The following is a 20,010-nucleotide window of genomic DNA, read 5'->3' on the forward strand; positions in this document are numbered from 1 at the left end:
TAAAGGGAATCGTGTGTGTGACATGTAATTTCTGAACCTACCTCTGCTTCTTTGATGTTGAACCATCTGGGAATTTCTCATCCTGGAGGGAGACTTGATACCTGCTTGACGAAGATTTATCACTCCAAGACGATGAATGGGTTTTATAGTTTTTATTTCACTTTCCCCAGAGGTCCTGCAGAAGGTGGAAGTGAAATCTGCTTGTGTGGGTTCTTCTTCACACACGTCAGCGTTCGTCTCCCCCCTCCCTAGTTAAGAGGGGGAGACAACGAAAAACCGTCTGTCTTCTTCAAAGCCCAAATCAAATCTCACAGATCTAGCCAACCACGTCACACATACGTAATTTGGTCAGCTGACCTTCGGTTCTGGTAAACGTGTCTACCTCCATGTTTACTCTCCTCTCTCTCTCTCTCTCTCTCTCTCTCTCTCTCTCTCTCTCTCTCTCTCTGTAACACATCCAAGTTGTAGTCAGGTGGGAAGCAGCAGATGGAACAGAGTTCACAGGCGTGCATTTCTAAGAAAGAAGCTTTGTTCATGGAATATATATATATATATATATATATATATATATATATATATATATGAAATAAATAAAAAATAAAATAAAAATTACAATAAGTGTCCCAAGGTAATCAAAATGGTAAGCTTAAAATATATTATAAATATTAAAGAGTTAATATTTACAAGTAAAGTAATCTCAACCAGATGTAAAAGCTCAATAAAACCGAAAAGGAAATAGAGCTTATAATATGAACAAATGATTAATAAAACATGTTAAAAGACCACTTGAAAAAGAGTTAAAAACATATTTAATTTTAAAAAAGGAAGCACAAGATAAGTGGATAGTCCTTAATCCGCGGAGTTTCGAAGAAATACTCTCCTTCTCATCAGAGGGCAGGAATTAGCAAAATGCGGGATCGGATTTTGCATATAAAAGTATTTTATGAAACTACAAGTAAGTCACAGATCTTACTTGGTTAAAAAAAAGGGTGAGGTAAGGGGAATAGGAGGTAAAAGAAAAATGATAAAAAGATTTCACATGAATAGATAGTCCGGTGAACGGTAAAAAATCCAAGAATGGTAAAATCCAAAACGGTCAAATTAAAAATTTCCAATCCAATGGGTAAATTCCAAATGGTCCAAAATGATCCAAAAGGCAGAGTTCCTTGGAAAAAATCGCAAATGGAATGAATTCCAAATCATTAAAAGAATTTACTTGATTCCTCCAGCCTTGACAGACGTGTTTTAAATATTCTCTCCTGTGCTTTTTCTTTTAATGTCGTATGTAGAACTGAGTAAAGTTTGTGAAATGTAAAAATTAAAAATATCACTTTCCATATAAATAATAACGTTGGTGCTGATATTGATAATAATATAAATAAATATATGAATAAATAAATAAAAATTAAAGTAAATGTAAGTAACCAATTAATTTACAATTCAACATTAGCAGATATGAAGAATAACTTAATAACTTATGACTATCGATTGAAATAATTTTAATACTAACATTTTATATTGGAAAGATTAGTGAATTGATGTATAATATAAATCGATTTAATTCTTTTTAATTAAGTGAAAGACATTAAAACTATATTAAAATTACTTATTAGTTGAATATGGATTCTATGCGTTGTGAATGTTTATAATATGAATGTTAAATAAAATAAATAAATAAATAAATAAAAGTAAAGTTAACATTTCGTTAGATTTGTTCCAAGGGAGGTAACTCTGCCTCACATTAATTAAGTAAATTTAATTATTTACAATTATGATAAAAAGGAGTTTTTAGATTATTTTTAAACTTAACAAAACGTAAGTTTACTTTTTAATTGTATGATTTAAAAAATTATAATTGTAATGATTAATAAGCTTGATTATAATAGCCAACCGAATTGAATTATGTATAGTTTTCAATTCAAATCAATTGATTAGTTATGACAACCGAAATGATCAATCGTTTTCGGGTTTTTTTTTTTAGCTTAGTTTAGTTTCGTATATACAAACATGTATAATAGTTTATAATTTATTTATATTATTTTCATAAGTATGTATACACAAATTAGAATTAATAAATTTACTAATTATTAAATAGAACATTTTGGTAGAAGATTCATAAATTAATGCAAATTGATAGTACAAATAGTTGGGTTTAATGACTTTGTTTGCTAAAAATTCAATATGGCGTAATGGAAAAATATAAAGGTATTTGCAGCTTCTCTTCCAATTTTCGGATTTTAATCATGTCAAATCACACTTCATTTCTTTTTGACGGATTGATTGTTGCTATTTTTTCTGATGAGTTAAGGGCATAATAAATTCACTGATTGATATAACAATTAAGTGATTGATTTTGCATTACAAAACAGATACTGTCAAGAATTGTATAAGTCAACTGAATTAAAGGAATAAATTATAAGATGGTTAACATAACGAATTTTGGAATATAACTTTTTGTCATTTATTCTCAATATTGCTCTGTAATTACATTGAGCTTCTTAAATAAGGATTGACATATATTATAAGAAAATATATTTCTACAGAAATATATATATATATATATATTTTTACAGAAATCTCTTCTCTTCTCTTCAGTAGTCCGTCGCTGACGACGATGACATTACACCATGCCTAACAGTCCCAGATAGATTACGCCTGATGGACTTGCTGGTGACTGTGGAGTCCAATTCGTGAATTGCATACACGGCCGCAGGCAGCACAGGGGAAGATGCCGTCTGCCCGCTGCGCCGCGTGCCTTTGGTGTCTTCTTCACTCTGCTCGGTCATTATAGGTGGAGGTGAAAGTTTCCAAACCCTCTTGGCAGATGTTTCGCCATTTTCTCCGATCAGCAGCAGCATGTTCGATGGCGTTGGATTCTATGCCACACTTTTTCAATGATGTTTTTAGTTGGTCCTTGAAACGTTTACGTGGACCCCCAGGGTTGCGTCTGCCCTCTGTAAGTTCCCCGTAGAGGACCTTGCGTGGGAGCCTTTCTGCTGGCATCCGGATGGTGTGACCAAGCCACCTAAGTTGTCTATGAGTTAGAATTATTTCAAGTGGGTCCATTTGAGTGCACCTGCGTATCTCATTGTGTGGCACCCTGTGCCACCATTTTAAACCTAGTATACGCTGTAAGCAGTTGGTATGAAATGCTTCTAGCTTTTTCAGGTGGCGTCTATAAGGCACCCATGACTCGCTGCCATACAAGAGGATGGAGAGACAGATTGCTCTGTAGACAGAAACCTTGGTGGTGGTGGTGAGGTTACGGTTCATAAAAACTCTGTGCGAGAGTCTACCAAAGGCTGCAGCAGCAAGACCAATGCGCCGTTGGACCTCACTTGTTAGGTCACAGGAGTCAGTGAGCACTGAGCCAAGATAAGTAAACTCTTGAGTGTTTTTCAGTGGCTGTTGGTTGATTGTGAACATTGGTGGTTCCTGATGATGTTCACATATGTTGAGTGCCTCTGTTTTGTTGATGTTGATGGCTAGACCAGCTCGGGAGTAAATGTTGGAGATAGTGTTGATGGTGCGCTGAAGACCCTCTTCAGATGAGCTCACCAGAGCTGTGTCGTCAGCGTATTGCAATTCATGGATTGTTTCTTCTGTCACACGTGATCTGGCATGGAGGCGACGCAGGTTGAAGAGGTTGCCATCCAGCCGGTATGAGAGGCGGATCCCATCAGCAGGATGGATTTGCTGTTTGGCAACATTGGAAATCGCAGCAAGAAAAAGATTAAACAAGATGGGCGCAATGACGCATCCCTGCTTAACACCCGATTCTACCAGGAAGGGCTCAGATTTTAGTCCTGAACTAACTGGAGACGCGAGCCATAGATCCATTATGGAAAGCCTTCAGGACACCCAGGAATATTAGTGGGCAGCCAAATTTGACGAGTACCTCCCAGAGCAAAGGACGGTTCACAGTGTCAAAGGCCTTGACGAGATCTACAAAAACCATATATAGATTTTGGTGTTGCTCGACGCTTTTCTCCTGGAGCTGTCTTGCCACAAAAACCATGTCAATCGTGCTGCGCTCCTGTCTGAAGCCACACTGCAATTCAGGTAAGACTTGATTGACAATGTGTTGGATGATATGAGACAGTAAAATTCTAGTGACAACTTTCCCTGAGGTTGACAGGAGGGAAATGCCTCGACTATTGCCACAAATATTTCTGTCACCTTTCTTTTTATATATGCTGATGATATCTGCATCCTTCCATTGTTGTGGGCAGCAGCCTGACTCCCAGACATCTTGGATGATGTTATGGAGACAAGTGGTAATGGCATCTCCGCCATGCTTAAGAAGCTCAGCTGGTATGCCATCAGGGCCAGTGGCTTTATTATTCTTGAGGTTGTTGACTGCACGGCTCACTTCATGGATAGTTGGTATTACATCCAGTTCTTGAATTACAGGAAGGTCAGGAAGATGGTCAAGAAAAGTAGGGTCGATAGGGTTCTGCCTGTTCAGTAAGTCTTGGTAGTGTTCAGCCCACCGATTGAGTATGGCAGTCTTCTCAGTATAGAGTATGGAGCCATCAGCACTACGGACTGGGCAGAGGCTATTGTTCTTTGGCCCATAGGCTGTTTTAAGGGCATTATAAAATTGATGTTGGTCCCTCATATCAGCTAAACCTTGGATCTCAGTTGCAAGATTGGTCCACCATTCATTTTGCATTCTTCGGGTTTCCTGTTGGACTTTTGACTGAAGCTCGGCTAGCTTGGCACGTGATGCTGGAGTTGGATTTGCAGTCACTGCTTGCTGCTGCCGATTTTTTTCTTCAATTAGTTGATGAATTCCATCAGACTGCTCGTCAAACCAGTCTCTATGTTTTCTTCTTGAGAATCCCAAAATGTCCTTGGCAGTATTGAGGAGGACTTCACAGATGCTTTCCCATTTTTCAGTTAAGAAAGCTGTTGTTATGGGATCTGCTGCAGGAGTTGGTAAGGTAAGACATTCAGCCAGTTCGTTTTGTAGAGCAGCTCGTGTTGTAATGTTGTTGAGAGCTTTGAGGTCAAGATGTTTTCTGGGAGCTTGACGGCGAGCTGGAGGCTGGATCTTAAGAAGGAAAATAGAGCGGACAAGGCGATGATCTGTCCACCCATCTGCTCCCCTCATGGCTCTGGTGATTCTCACATCTTTCATGTCATTACGTCTTACAATAACATAGTCAAGTAGGTGCCAAATTCTGGACCTAGGATGCATCCAGGTGGTCTTGAATTTGTTTTGGAGCTGGAACATGGTATTTGTGATGGACAGATTATGTTGGGAGCAGAATGTTAAAAGACGCAACCCATTATCGTTATATTTTCCAACTCCATGATGCCCTAGGACTCTCTCCCAGAGATGGTGACTGCTGCCAACTCTTGCATTGAAGTCCCCAAGGAGAATGATCTTATCTTCTTTGGGGATTGTCAGCATGATCTCATGGAGTTGGGCATAAAATTGGTCTTTCAATTCATCAGCTGAATCTAGGGTTGGTGCATACACATTGACTAGGGTAGCGTGACGTTTATTTGATAAGGGGATACGCCAAGTTATTAGCCTCTCATTGTGACCCATTGGGCTCTGGGGAATGCTGTCGAGTAGCCTGGTCTTGATGGCAAAGGCAACTCCATGGATGCAAGGAGCACCCCTATCCAGGCCCTTCCAGAAGAAGGTGTATCCCTCTCCTGACTCAGTGAGGGAACCCTCATCCGAGAATCGGGTTTCATTGAGAGCAGCGATGTCGATGTTGTACTTCTTTAACTCATATGCAATTAGAGTTGTTCTCCGTTTAGGTCTTGAGTTGTTGTCAAGGTCGAGAAGAGTACGCACATTCCAAGTGCCAATTATTAGCTTCTTAGTATTATTAGGACCGAGGTATGGGTTGCCACGACGAGGCTCAGCTACCTGTCCGTGGAGAGTGGAACAGACACTTGTTTGGGTCACCTTTTCTAGACCCCTCCCAATTCAGGGTGGGTGGTGTGGATCCTGAAAAGGGCCGCCCAGTCACCCTGGGAGCTGCCGAAGGAGGCTGCAGTTCCAGTCCCAACCATCCAGCGACCATCACCCCAGGGGCCGCCTCACGTGCAGGGTTGGAGCTAAGGGCTGCCAGCAACAACCTTGCCTGCCCCCACCACTCCTTCCCCATCACCGGAGAACTTGTATTTGTAGGTGGAATAAAAAAAAAATTAAAAAAAAAAAAAGTGTGTGGGAAATAAAGAGTCGGCATGGGCAAAACTAGTGCAGTGATGATTTGAGTGAAAAGTGGGTGCACGCTCCACAGTCCACTATCTTGGCAGACTATTTACAGAAATATATATACACACACACACACACACATATATATATATATATATATATATATATATATATATATATATATATAGTTTTTAAAATATAATTATCAATTGACATGTGTTTTATCATCTATGGCTCATCAGAGTGGCTGAATCTAGCAAGATTCGAAAGATTCAGCCACTCTGATGAGTCATAGATGACGAAACACATGTGTTGCAGACCAGGATATAATAATACACTAACTCGCTACAAGAAAATAATGAAACGAATGGAATTGAAGGAAACAAAAACTCAATTGATGGATAAGATAAACGTGTCCTTTATTTACTGTTGAAAGAATGAATGTTTTAGATATAACATGTGTTCATGTCCGCTCGGGTGTAACCATCGTTCGTTGCGGGACTGGTGTTGTAGAAAGAAAAGGAAATGTGTGTTCATCTCAAGTTCGGGTCACTATCGTTTGTTCGCGCGTGGCAAGAGAAGTGAGTAATGTAATAGAACGAGAAATGGCAGTCCATCGTGTAGACAAAGAAAAGGATAAAGAGTTGACATCAGTTAGCAGTCAGCTACGCGAAGGTGTTCTCAGGGACCAGTAGTAGATAGAGAGAGAAAGAGTGTAAAGGTGTACATACGGTCTGTTATCTTTTTGTCCCACATAGTAGTAAATGGCGTGAGGTACGCGTGGTCGGTCCGTAGACCGAACAGCTGGAAAGCTGGGCCTAAAAAAGGAAGAAGCCACTTATGCTCTTTCTTTTATACTTGTTTCCGGTGGTCTTTTGCGCATGTGTGTATTTCCTTTGAAAGCGGAAGTGACATTGTCCATGCGTGCGTGTATGTGAGTACATGTATGTACGTTAGCGTGTGTGTATATACACGTGAATGTGAGTGTATGTACGCGAACGTGAATATATGTATGTGTGTGGACGTGGGCGCGTATGTTTGTGTGTGCGTATGTATATGACAAGTAATATAGCTTGAAATGTGAACGTGTGTTTTTGTGTGAGACTTGAAAAGGCTGGCGCACATATCAGTGGATAATTATATTTTAAAAACAATATATATATATACCGCTCCCGCTCCCCATGTGGGGGTACCTAATTGGTTAAAGGGAAAATTATTCCCAATTCGCATTTAGGTAAAAATGCATTTTTGTAAATAATTGAATTCATTCAAAACGTATCATAAAAACAAACCAAAAAAATAACATCTATATATAGATATAGATATATTAGATTTTCGACTCCTGAATTTAGATATGTTCAATTGATGAGGCCAAATGAGGGTGAACCTCGAATCTTGAATTTCTGGTTTGCAGCTTTCATGGGTTATGTGAGCTGCGATGTTGTTTGACTGTATATATATATATATATATATATATATATATATATATATATATTGCACGAATACAAAAAAAAACCCGTAAATGTTTGAAAATAAACCAGCAACAAAACGTAAATGTGTGGAAAAATAAAACTTAAATATGTTTGCAAAAACAAAAACAAAAAAAAAATACGTAAATATGTTTGGAAAAAAAAAACAACTTAAATATGTTTGCAAAAAAAACAAAAAAAAAACATGTTTAAAATTAAAATATAACAAAAACATTTATTTTTATTTCAAGGGTGCCATTGCAGCCATTACATTTTGTGCTTCCGTAACTGGGTGGACAGACAGTAACGCCACCTATAGTCAAACGGAGGAAACAGGCTCTCTCTTTCTTCACGATTACCCCAATATATTTATGAATATATCTAAAACTGAAAAATAATTTATTTGTATAATGAAATTAATGGCGTGCGACTCACGCCCTTACAAATGTCTGTTCATAGAAATTAATGCAAGCGACGTAACTCTTGTCCAAATATATTTGATGCAAGAGTTATTTCCCTTTAAAATACAAAATGTTTCTATATATTTATAGATGTATATATATCGAACTTGAAAATTTGGACGGAATTTCGAACGGAACCCTTTACTTCACGGGAGTAATATGCTTTTGTTCCGTCAGCAATGACTGGATAGACGTTCTAAATAATTCGCAATTTTTCAGTTTCCCACACTGAGAACTGAACCTTCAATCTTCAGGAGAATATCACTTTTAATTGATTTAAGTCCTTGAAGAATTCAAGAGAAACATTCCAGAGTTCGACAAGATACACGTGAAGAAGGTCGGAGGTTGCATCGACTCAAACGTAGTGAAATGACACTCAAGATGAAAACAGTAGTCCGACGAATCCAAATAATACGAAATAATCCTCATCTCAAAAATTCAGAAACAATGAAAGGGTTCATCCTTCATCATTCAGTTATCTATACGGCTTAGAAGGAACGGTGGAAGAAACTTGGACAGGGAAAGCAGAAATTTCTTCTAGGTTCCGGAAACTTTGTTGACAGTCATCTTCAGGTGAAGATAGTCAATGCTTTGCTTGGGCGTCCAATGAGCAAGGACAGGAGAGAGAGAGAGAGAGAGAGAGAGAGAGAGAGAGAGAGAGAGAGAGAGAGAGGAGGTGCGTCTTTATTTGTTGCTTTCAGGGATATCTCTGCTAATCGATCAGAATTCCCAAAGTAGTTCTTCAGGGGACAAATCTATGCATCCTGCAAGCTGATTGGTAAGTTTATAACCAAATCACCTAGCAGGGACATTATTCCGCTAAAGAAAATAAGTTTTTATTCATGATTATTATGTACATATATAAATGTGTGTATGTGTAAAGTGTCATTTTTTTTATATTAATAATCCACCACAATATGCCATAATTCACATTGACACACCGGTCCCTGTTATATCACCAAAGTTAAGCAACGTTGTGCCTGGTCAGTACTAAAATGAGTGAACATATAGAAATTTCATATGTTGTATCTGCTCTCCGTTTATCTCGACATTGTTTCCAGTCATCACTGAACTCAAGCAGTACCGATTCAGGAGAGGTGTGGTTGTGAATTGCGCACCCCTTGCCTCATAATTACTCATGCAGCTACTCTTACAGAAGGTATCCATTGTTTCTTGAGATTGAACAGAGGCATTGATCGAATTCACCATTTATCAAGACCAAAATCCTCTCGGAATGAGATGGATAATGAAAGTTGAATGATCATAAATAATATGAGAGGATTGAAAATGTCCATATACGACCCACTCAAAATAACAGAAAACAACAATTCTTTCCCCTTTGTCAGAAACATTGATCATGGAATGTGAAGACTAAAGGACAGAATAGGCGGAAGTTGCTATTCGTAAATACATGGCCTACTTTTTTACTGTATAACTACTGTTAGAAATAAATTAGCAGCAGTAGCAGCGGCTGGGTATTGGACTTGTTATCACTTTATATGTTTTATATGTTTTCGTCAGTTCCAAAAATAAATCATAAAGCTTATTTTATATTTTCCTTTCACGTGATTTAAAGCTTGCATTTCATGTTTTCTAACCTTATTCTATAATGAATATAACAGCAGGTTATTCACCCCTCCTCCTCCTTAACTCAATAACATCACACTTTTATCGTTGATAAAAGTGTGACGTTGACCGTTTTTGTGCATTCGTTGGTTTGGACTCTGGAACATAAACAAACAAAACAATATCATTTAAGGCCACTCTTTTTTGGAGAAAAACTATTTTAATGAACTTAAGCAATGGCAAAAACCACCAACAGCAGTTCAACATCTGTTTTACCTAATGACATGTGTTGGGCGGCTTTTAGAAACTAACTTCCAAACTAACCTATAACTGGCCAGGTCTATTTATTCTTCTTTCTCTCAAATCTAGAAAAAAATTAATTATAGTTTTTTTTTTTTTTTTTTTTTACATAGGCGGCACCACTTATCAAGGCCGAGAAGCCACTCAAGGATAAGGGTTAAAGCGTGTAGAGTAGTCAAAATGGCAATATAGTAATCGATAGTAATGGAAGTTCGGTAAATTTGTTAACTTAAGTGGAACGGCTCATCAGAAACTTGTTTACATTGGACTTGAAGACAACTATATTATAGACAGCTGGAAAGCAGGAAAACGGAAAACAATTTCACAGACGTGCAGTTCTAAGAAAGAAGCTTTGTTCATGGAATCTACGTTAAGGTTTAGGCACAGACAAAGAGTGGGGGGAATTATTGATAGTGTTTTCAGCTAGACGAGTGTTTCTTGTGAAAGTTTGGCGAAGGGGGACCATAGATTGAAGCTCAGTCGAGTACTTGCCATGAAAATAAAGATAAAGCAGAGATAAACTCGCAACATCTCTTCTGTGAGATAGAGGTTGCAGCGAAGAGAAAAGGGCATCTTCTATGAGGTTATGAAGTCTATTTTGAACTCTATCAAGGCAGGACAAGTCCTTTCTAGCAGCTCCTGCCCAGATGTGGCAACAGTACTCCATCCTTGGATGTATCTGGCTCTTATATAGATAGAGAATTGCATCTGCAGTGAGATATCTACTGGATTGATAGAAGGATCTCACCATTTTTCCAGCGGCTTTGGCAACAGATTTGAAGGTCTCCCCAAGACAAGAGCCATTCATTTCAATTGATGCCAGATGGGGATCAGAACGTTGATGATATAAAAATAGAAGCTTGGTTTTAGATGCATTAAAAGTAACCAGTCACTCCTTTCCCCATTGTACCACGTGCTCAAGATCAGAGGAGAGAGAATCGGAGACCGTTTATGTGCTACCATAGATGGTAGTATCATCACCATAAATGTCTACGAATGATGTAAGGATGTTATTTGGAAGATCATTAATGTAGATCAGGAAAAGAGTTGGGCCTAGGATGGACCCCTGAGGGACTCCAGCATTAATGCTATGAGCTTCTGAGTTTTGCCCATCAACTACTACTCTTATGAACCTATCAGAGAGAAATGATTTAATAATTGAGAAGACATTTCCATCATCAAATAAAACTGAATTAAATTACAGTAAATATGAACATTCAATATAATTTTATACATAATGATTATTATATTATTTTTTAAAAACAATTCCAGCTGCAACATTAAAAGTCGATAAAAATACTGATATGTTCAATTTTGGTGGCAGAAGTAAAGTATCAAATCTTATAAACATATACTAATATCACAAAAACTCTTCAAAGATACAGATCGGGAATATTGCATGCATAATCAATACATATTGTAGAATGCTATATCCAAATGTCAGCTCTTTATACCATGCACTTCTTAAATAGTATCCTCAAGAAAATGGAATAATTTTATGTAGTGTTTTCCACTTTGTTTATCATGGCGATTTAATTAAGTAAACATACATATTCAACATCAATTTAACTTTAATAAAAGAGAGAACTGCATGTCATTCAATGATAGAGTTCTTTATACAATTGATATTTCTTTGCGATTCTGTTGAATTTTTCGCTTCGTACTGATCGTATTCATCCATTTAAGGTGGTTCCCTCAACCCCTTCCCCAGTCAAAAACACACAGAGAAAAAATTTCAGTGGTCCTTCTTTAATGCTTGTGGCACAAATCACTTTTGTATTGTTTATCAAATTGTTAGGTGAAAGTACAGACTAGTTGGAAAAACACCCTCTCCTCCACATGTTAAGAAATGAGTTTCCAAAATTTCCCTGAAAAGTAGTTTTTTTTTTCTTTTACCATCATTATTTTATTTTTGTATTGGCTTTGTTCAAGTTAACGCTGTGATTGTTTACAAATGATTTATTTCTTGTTTTTGCAGACTGTTCTGCTTTACATTGAATGCCCAAAAAACTCCTTCTGATTAATGTTTACCAGTTTTAAAATAAGTAAACGAACTTCGCTGCTTTTCAGAACAGAATATTTTTTATCTAGGAAACATTAATCAGAAAAGTTTTTTTCATGGATTATATGTGAAGCAGATTGATTCACACAAACCGGAATTTTTTAAGAGGAGATTCGTTTATTTTTTTCATACGAGAATTTGCGACACTATAAAATTCCTACCTTAACAACTTACCATTGGGAACCTGTTCAAAAAATTATTCAGTTACTGAGTCCATTTGAAGAAATCACCAAAGAAGCAAGTCCCAGAACTTCAACCATATCGATGATAATACCAACAATTTTATTTTGTTATTTCTTTAATTGTTATTTCTTTCAAAAGTTATCCAATCTAATTATGATATTTCTGACTTTTATGGAATCCTTACCACTGTTGAACAATTTAATCAATGGAAACAAGATTTTCTTCCTGTCCAAATGATAAAAACTTGCGTGTCTACTTTTCTAGATCTAAGATTCAAATTTAAATTTCAAAAGAATGACATGGAAAACACTAAAAATTGGATTCAACATCTACTTTCTACTGATGATTATGGAGCACAATCAGCAGGATACATTTCTTCAATGTTGAGGGCCAAAAAGATCAAAGTGAAAGTAAAACTGTATCTCTTTCAAGCCTGGTTAATGAATTAGCTTACAGTAACGAATCAAAACTAAGACCAGGTAGAAGCTGAGTTAAACCTAGAGACTGCAGCTACAACAGAAATACAAGAATCACAATCTAAACTCAAAAGGAGTAAATCCCTTATGGTTAAGTCCATAATAGAACTTGACCATTACATAGCTTTACAATTACTCGAAAGAGGTGATGATCCATTTCAGTGGTGGAAGAAGGCAAAGGAGACCTTACCACTGCTGAGTAAACTGGCTTCAAAATATTTAAGTGCACCACCTTCATCTGTAGAGAATGACAGGCTCTTTAGTACAGGTAGTAATGTGTATGAATTATAAGGAACACGTTGCATCCTGAGAATAGAGAAACTTTCATGTTTTTACATTACAACTTAAAAGTATTCAACTTTAAATGCTGAGGAGACTATGAGAGAAGAGGCGGCAGGCATCAAGAATAGAAGAGGAAGTAGAGCAGCAGCAGGTGCAGAACTTCAGCCTATAGTTAGTCACTTAAAGAATTACAATTTGTACTTTGGAGTTGGTTTGTAATTTCTTTTCTTTATCTAATTGTTTAATTATATCCACTTAACAATTAGAAATTGTACTTTGTATTTTGTAATTTTAGTTAATAAAGGTAAAATGACATAATAGTGGTCAGACAATTAAATGTTAAGTTAAATTAAGTTACTATGTTAATGTGTTAAAGCTATCTGATGAGTCACTTGGCATTGATGAAATGATTTAAATTTGATAGGAAAGAGAAAAGTAATTAAATAGCTGATTAATCGGCCAATTGGTCAATTTCTGATTAATTGGCAAAGTGGCCAATTACCTACCGATTAATTGGCATGCCCCTAATCCCCTCACATAAAAAAATGGTGGTTATTTAGACTTGTACGCATAATGAAAATTTTAAATAAAGAAAATGCAGAAAAATCTTTATATATACTCGTCATGGATCGAAAATGCCATTTTCCAAAAATCACATAATTTGATCAAGTTTTTTTTTTTTAAATAAAAAAAAATTAAAAATTTTTTAATTTGTTTAATGTGAGTTGTCATACTACATTGGATTCGAAAGTTATCCCGGGTTAGCTCTCTTTTAACAATATCTCCAGAAGCAACCGCTCATCAATGGCTGCTAAAAATACTTGATCGCTAAAAATCGCAAAATTTGATTTTCTTAAATAAAAAGAAAACTACTTGATCAATTTTTGTGATTTTTGGAATATAATATCTACATGCCATGACAAGTAGGTACACCATAAAAGTTTTTCATTATTTTTGTTTTCCAAAATAAGTGTAATTCTAAATAAACACCCCAAACACTTTTATATAACTGGAATTTCTCTCGCTCTTTCAATCTTTTTCTTTCATTTTCTCTTTATTTTGGAAATATGTGTCTTGACTGCACCATTCCTAGAGACGAAAGTGGCTCTCAACCAAACCCTTTTTTTCATACCATCTAAGTATCGATTGAGAAATGGGAATCTCATGCTTAAGTCAGTCTCATTTTGACCAATGATAGATGCACTGTGCCATTTCAGCATAGTGTAATCTGATGCCTGGCTTTGGTAGAAACCCTCTTGACGAATCTTTGTGTATAGTCAAGAACCATACCAGTATTTAATATGAGTGGGGTAAAAAATTTTGTTTTAGCAAAGGAACAAATTGAAGGATATATATGGATCATACATAATAAAATGAAAATCCAATGAAACATTGAAATAACAGAAAGGTTACCAGATAACAATGGCAACCTAAAACATAAACAGAGTTTTATGAATGAAAAATAGAAAAATACAAAAATTTATAAGAAAATATTTTTATATAAGAAATAAGAATATAAAAAGTTCCTGTACTGATAGTCAATGTTCATAGTTAAAATGTTCATTGTATGAATATGTGTGGTGTATTTGAGTATTTGGCAGCATGACATTGTGTATGCGTGTACATTACCTTTGTTCTTTTAGTGCGCAAGTGATAAAAGGCTGAATGTGTGAGTCATTGAGTTCTTTTGCCTTGCCATCTCAGCCACAGGCTAGCTGGGGTGTTGAGTAGACCTTGGGCTCCTTTCGTTTGATCGGCTGGTGAAGTATCTCTCAAACCAGGTCTTATAAGAATTTCTAAGTTCTTACTGGCTTAATACATTCACGTATAGGTGTTACTTTTTGAGGTTTGGAAAAATTTCCATTAGTTGAAAATATTTTTGAATTCATTCGTCCATGTCAAAATTTTCTTGCTTTGGGGAGTGAGGAGGAAAGCGAACTCCAATGAAAAGGAGATGGAAACAGTGTAAGCAATCTTAGCCACTTGTATTTTAGTGTTTTTAAGAATCATTTTGCAATTCAGTCACTACAATAACGTTATTGATGTTCGCCACACACGTTTAGCGTGTCTACGAGCACATATAAAAAAAATTTGTTCACTCCTGCTTCAGTGAAGAAAATCTTTATCGGAAGAAAAAGTTTGTAATTGTGTAGAGTTGATGCATCTATGATGATATAATGATGAAGCTCCACAACACTTCGCAAACTCAGAGTTTCCTTAAAAGGAGGTCATGCTGTTTGGTGGTCTGCGACCAGTCTCATTCATTACAGTTTTTTGAAGACGAAATCACAAAGTATTATCAGTGGATAGGAGGTTGATAAAAAAGAATTACTTTGTTGTATTTTTTAAGGATACTCAAATATTCTTTTGCTAGTAACAGGATTAAATGTACCCTTGTGATTCTAATTCAGAGAGCACACAGCTGAATTTCTGTTCTTGTTTTAGCTTGACTGTCATGTCTCTGCTGTTTTTTAACTCATCTATATATATATAAAGCGAAAATGTATGTATGTATGTACGCTTTTTTTTTCACATACACCTACAAACACCCGGGCAACGCCGGGTACCCCTCGCTAGTCTATATATATAAAAGCGAAAATGTGTGTATGTATGTTTGTATGTATGTATGTGTTTGTGTGTCCACTAAAAACTTTCGACAAACAGAAAAAAAATTCACAAACTTGGTATCATATTGAAGCTCCATCCTTTGCCTGAAAAATTGGCCAAAAACGTTAATTTTTTCACCCCGAAATCGACAATTTTCTACAGGGGGGGGATCAACAAAAACCGTCCTCTCATGATGACGACCGGTTCTACGCATGCGTCAGATGACGTCATGACCTGATTTAGTTTAAATAGTTGAAGAACTGACTAAATTTCATGTATGTCGTATTAGCTCAGTTGGTTAGAACGTTGCGTCATTATCTAAACGTTTTGGGTTCGAATTGTGGTGTGAGATTTTTTTTATTTTTTAAATTTACATATTGAAGCAGGGTTATTTAAGCCATTTTTCATGTAACGTTCGTGTTTTTCTGTTTTTTTTTTTTTTACTTCGCGTATTCTTAGGTTTTCATTAAAACCCCCGACCGACCACACACACCCAAAAACACTCTGGTACCCACCGATTTTTTTAATTTTAATATCGAAACAGGATTATTTAAGCCATTTTTCACATGTTTTTTTTTTTTGTTTTAACGTTTGTTTTTCTGTTTTCTTTTTTGTTTTTTTCGATTTTTACATTTAACATTGTTTGTTTGCCTTATGTTAGTTTTTTTTTCGATGTTTTGATTACCCCCCCCCTCCCCGGATACCCCCTGCTTAAATTTTAACGTTCGTTTTTACGTTTTCTTCTTTTACTTCGCTTATTCTTAGGTTTTCATTAACAACCTCATCCCTTCCAAACACTTGGGCAACGCCGGGCACCCCCCCCCTCCCCCATAGCAGGGTTTTTTAACGTTCGTTTTTCTGTTTTTTTTTTTACTTCACTTATTCTTAGGTTTTCATTAACACCCCCACCCCCGCCCGTCCACACACACCGAAAAGCAACCGGGCAACGCCGGGTACCCCTCGCTAGTGTAATCTGAATATAAAATTTGGTTTACAACTTATGTAATGTAAATATATGATTTGTGTATAATTAATGATTGTATGATTTTTGGTTTTATAATTTATGTAATAAATGAGAAGTTTGGTATGGAAGGTGTAATACTATGGGTGGTTTCCTTTCCAGAGCAAAAACATCATGGTTTACAAAGATGATTGGAAGTAAGATGGGTAGTCAGGGTAGTGGCTGAGAGGGCAAGCATGGAAATATTAGTTTCTATTAATCAGAGGAGGGAGTAGTGACAATGACAAAAGATGGGACATAGGATTTCTGGCCATAAGTTAATACATTTAAGAGTCAGGGCTGTTTAAGGAAGTTTTGCAGTATGGGAAGAACCCTGCAATAATTCAGTAGGCAGACTGAGTTCAGCAGAAATTTAGCAGATTGTGGTAGGAGCTGATGACTGAGTAACAATAATAGTTGCTTTGATAGACAAATTATATCAGTTGAGTCTTAGCTGATATACTGGAATTTAACTAAAACGTGAGCAACACCATTTGGTGGTCTTTTTACATAAAGATATCACTCATACCAATTTATACACATGTACCAATTTATACACATGTACCAGAGTTTGTGTATCTGCATTATTTTGTTTTTTATACTTATAAACAAGTGTTCACGACTGCCAAGGGAACACGGCCAGAATAAAAAGATGAAGGAGAAGAAGAAAAACAGCAAACAAGCGTTGGAGCTTGTGATTATCAAGAGGATTCGCATGATTCTACATATCTGCATATGAGCATATTTAAAATTTTTACTGTAGATTCTTTATTCTAATGCCACAATTAGCTTCACTCCTGTGTACATTTATGCTTTTATGGATCAGATTTGTGTAATTTCCAAGATACCCACTTTACAAGAACATGGTATCTCACTTTTCTGAAATTTTAATTGAGTTAATTCTGATGACACAGAAGAAAACATTTCATTTTTTATGTTACATTTATATTTCAGCTCTTAAGAATCTTCCCCACTTCTCAAACCTTGAATAAATGGTAGAAAATTATTTTATTCTCTCCAAATTGACAGTTTACCTATTTACAATTTCTTGCAATTTTTATCAGATTCCAAAATCAGAATTGGGTTGTTCTAGTAGAGTAACCAGTTTAGTGTTACTTGTGGTAGCATCACTAAGAATGTGTGCTATTACTTTACTTATATGACTCCTGTTGAAACCGTTTTTTAATGCCAAATACTGTTATTCTTCTTTTAATATTCATTCATGGTTTACTTCTAAAGGGAAATGTTCTCATGACAGAATATCTTGATAAACCCTTATACAGAGCTATCAAATCATTAGAGGGTGGTGCTTGTGGACATTCAAACTCTCTCGGTTTTTTATATTTTAGTTTGGAAGTTAGTTTGAAGAAATTAGGGTGCCCTTTTTGGGGCTAACACTTGATCCTGCTATGCATTCAGTTTATATCCAATGACTCTTTTGAGAATAGGTGCTATCCCTATATTTTGTCATCCTAGTCGTCCAGAGATTGATTCCAAATATTTCTTAAGATTTTTTTTTCATTAGACAGTTGCTCCTATCACAACTGGTATAATGTTTATTTCTTTCAGAGACCATGTCGTCCTTAAATCATTCCTGAAGCCCTGATCTATCGACTGTGTGTGTATTTCCATATATTTAAAACTCGAATACTGTGAGAAAGCAGAGCAATACACTTTAAAAGAATACGATTTTTCCCCAAAGAAAATTTCAGAGGAAATTCCAAGTCATAAAACTTGGTCACAGTTTATTTCTAAAGATAACTATCCTCATGACAAGATTGCTGATAAACCACTGTACAGAAAGATCAAAGATGGTGGTGTCTTGCAGGCATTCAAACTTGCTTGGCTATGTGTTTGCATATGATATTTATGTAAGAAAAAATTAGTAATATTAATTTTTCTCTCATTGACCAGTTAACTATGTTATAGATATATATATATTTCTTTTAGTCACTTAGTTTAATTGGATTTCAGTACAAGAATTCATCTAGTCTAGTGGAGTACCCAGCTTCTTACTATTACTAAAGGCAACATCACTTGGAGAAGGTGCACTATTCCTCATATAAGTGTGGGTAGCCAAATCGAGAGAGTCTTATTTGGGCTTTGAATACTATGTATTTAGCCAAGATTTACTTGGAATTTTCTCATGTCAGATTGTCTTGTACAGAGAAATCTTAAACACTTGAGTAGGTATTCAAGTTCTCTCTTCATTTTTTATTTTAATTCAATTCAATTCGCTTTAAGAAATCCTGGAGCTTAAACTTGATTTCATTACGATTTGAATTTATATCCAATGTAATAAAGCACGTATGAGTGCATGCAAAAATATCAGCAGCAACCAAAGGATAGATGGCTATCTATTAGGGATTAGCAGCAGCAGCAGCAGTTATTAAAGCATGTATGCAAATTAGCAGGTGTCCTCAAGCTTGCGTCACAGAAAAGGATGGACGGCTAATAAAGGGATTAGAAGCAGTAGCAGTTGTTAAAGCATGCACATAAATTAGCATGAGGAAGATGGACATGTAAAGTCGAAGGCAAGAAATGGCTAGCTATGGTCAGCATGAGGTCAGGGGTGGAGAGAGACATTTTTAAAGCATGTGTGTGTGAAATAACTTTGAAAAAATAATGAAATGCATTATTTTGAAAGAACTACAAATAAATGCATTTCATTTGCACTTTTTAAAAAATGTTGAATTTCTTTCCTGTTTGGTTTGTTTGTTCCAGTGACATTACATTATATATTTATTTTGGATGCAGCAACCAGGTCTTTTACTAAAAAAATGGTAAAAATGCAAAAACAAGAAAGAAAGAAAGAAAATGTGTGCCGGATGAGATAGATTTGTGGCCCTGCGGTGGTGGCAAGAGACTTTTAAGCTGGTGTTGAGATGGCAGGGTTTTGTTAATCGGCAGACGAAATAGTAAAAAAATAAAAAGCAAGAAACAGGCATTGTTTGGAGACTAACAGTAATAAACGCCTTTTGCTAAAACAGAGAAAAAAAAAAAAAAGAAGCCAAGTCGGATTTTTGTTTCTTTCCTTTTTTTTTTTATTAGTTTGTTCCTTTGCGACAGTACCAGACAGTGTGACGGTCCAAGAGAGGTGTGAAATGTAATGAACATGGTTTGAGCATAACAGCCACTTTACACCAATGGCTCTTTCAAAATTAGATGCTGTTCCATTTATGGTTGCTATCTATATTTCATTACAGCTTGGTCTTCCAGGAATTGTTTCCGAGTATTTCTTTAGATTTTTTTCATTAGGCCAATTACTCCTATTGCAACCCGAATAATGTTGATCTCTTTCAGAAACCATGTTTTTAAATAATTCTTAAGATCCTGATATCTTATATTTTTTGTTCAGCTCTAATAAAGCCATAGTCATTTCGAACAATTTTCATATTGTTTTATTTTACTTCAGTCGAAGTT

Source organism: Euprymna scolopes, chromosome 9 (genome assembly GCF_053919585.1).
Source record: "Euprymna scolopes isolate OS-2025 chromosome 9, ASM5391958v1, whole genome shotgun sequence".
NCBI classification, from domain to species: domain Eukaryota; kingdom Metazoa; phylum Mollusca; class Cephalopoda; order Sepiida; family Sepiolidae; genus Euprymna; species Euprymna scolopes.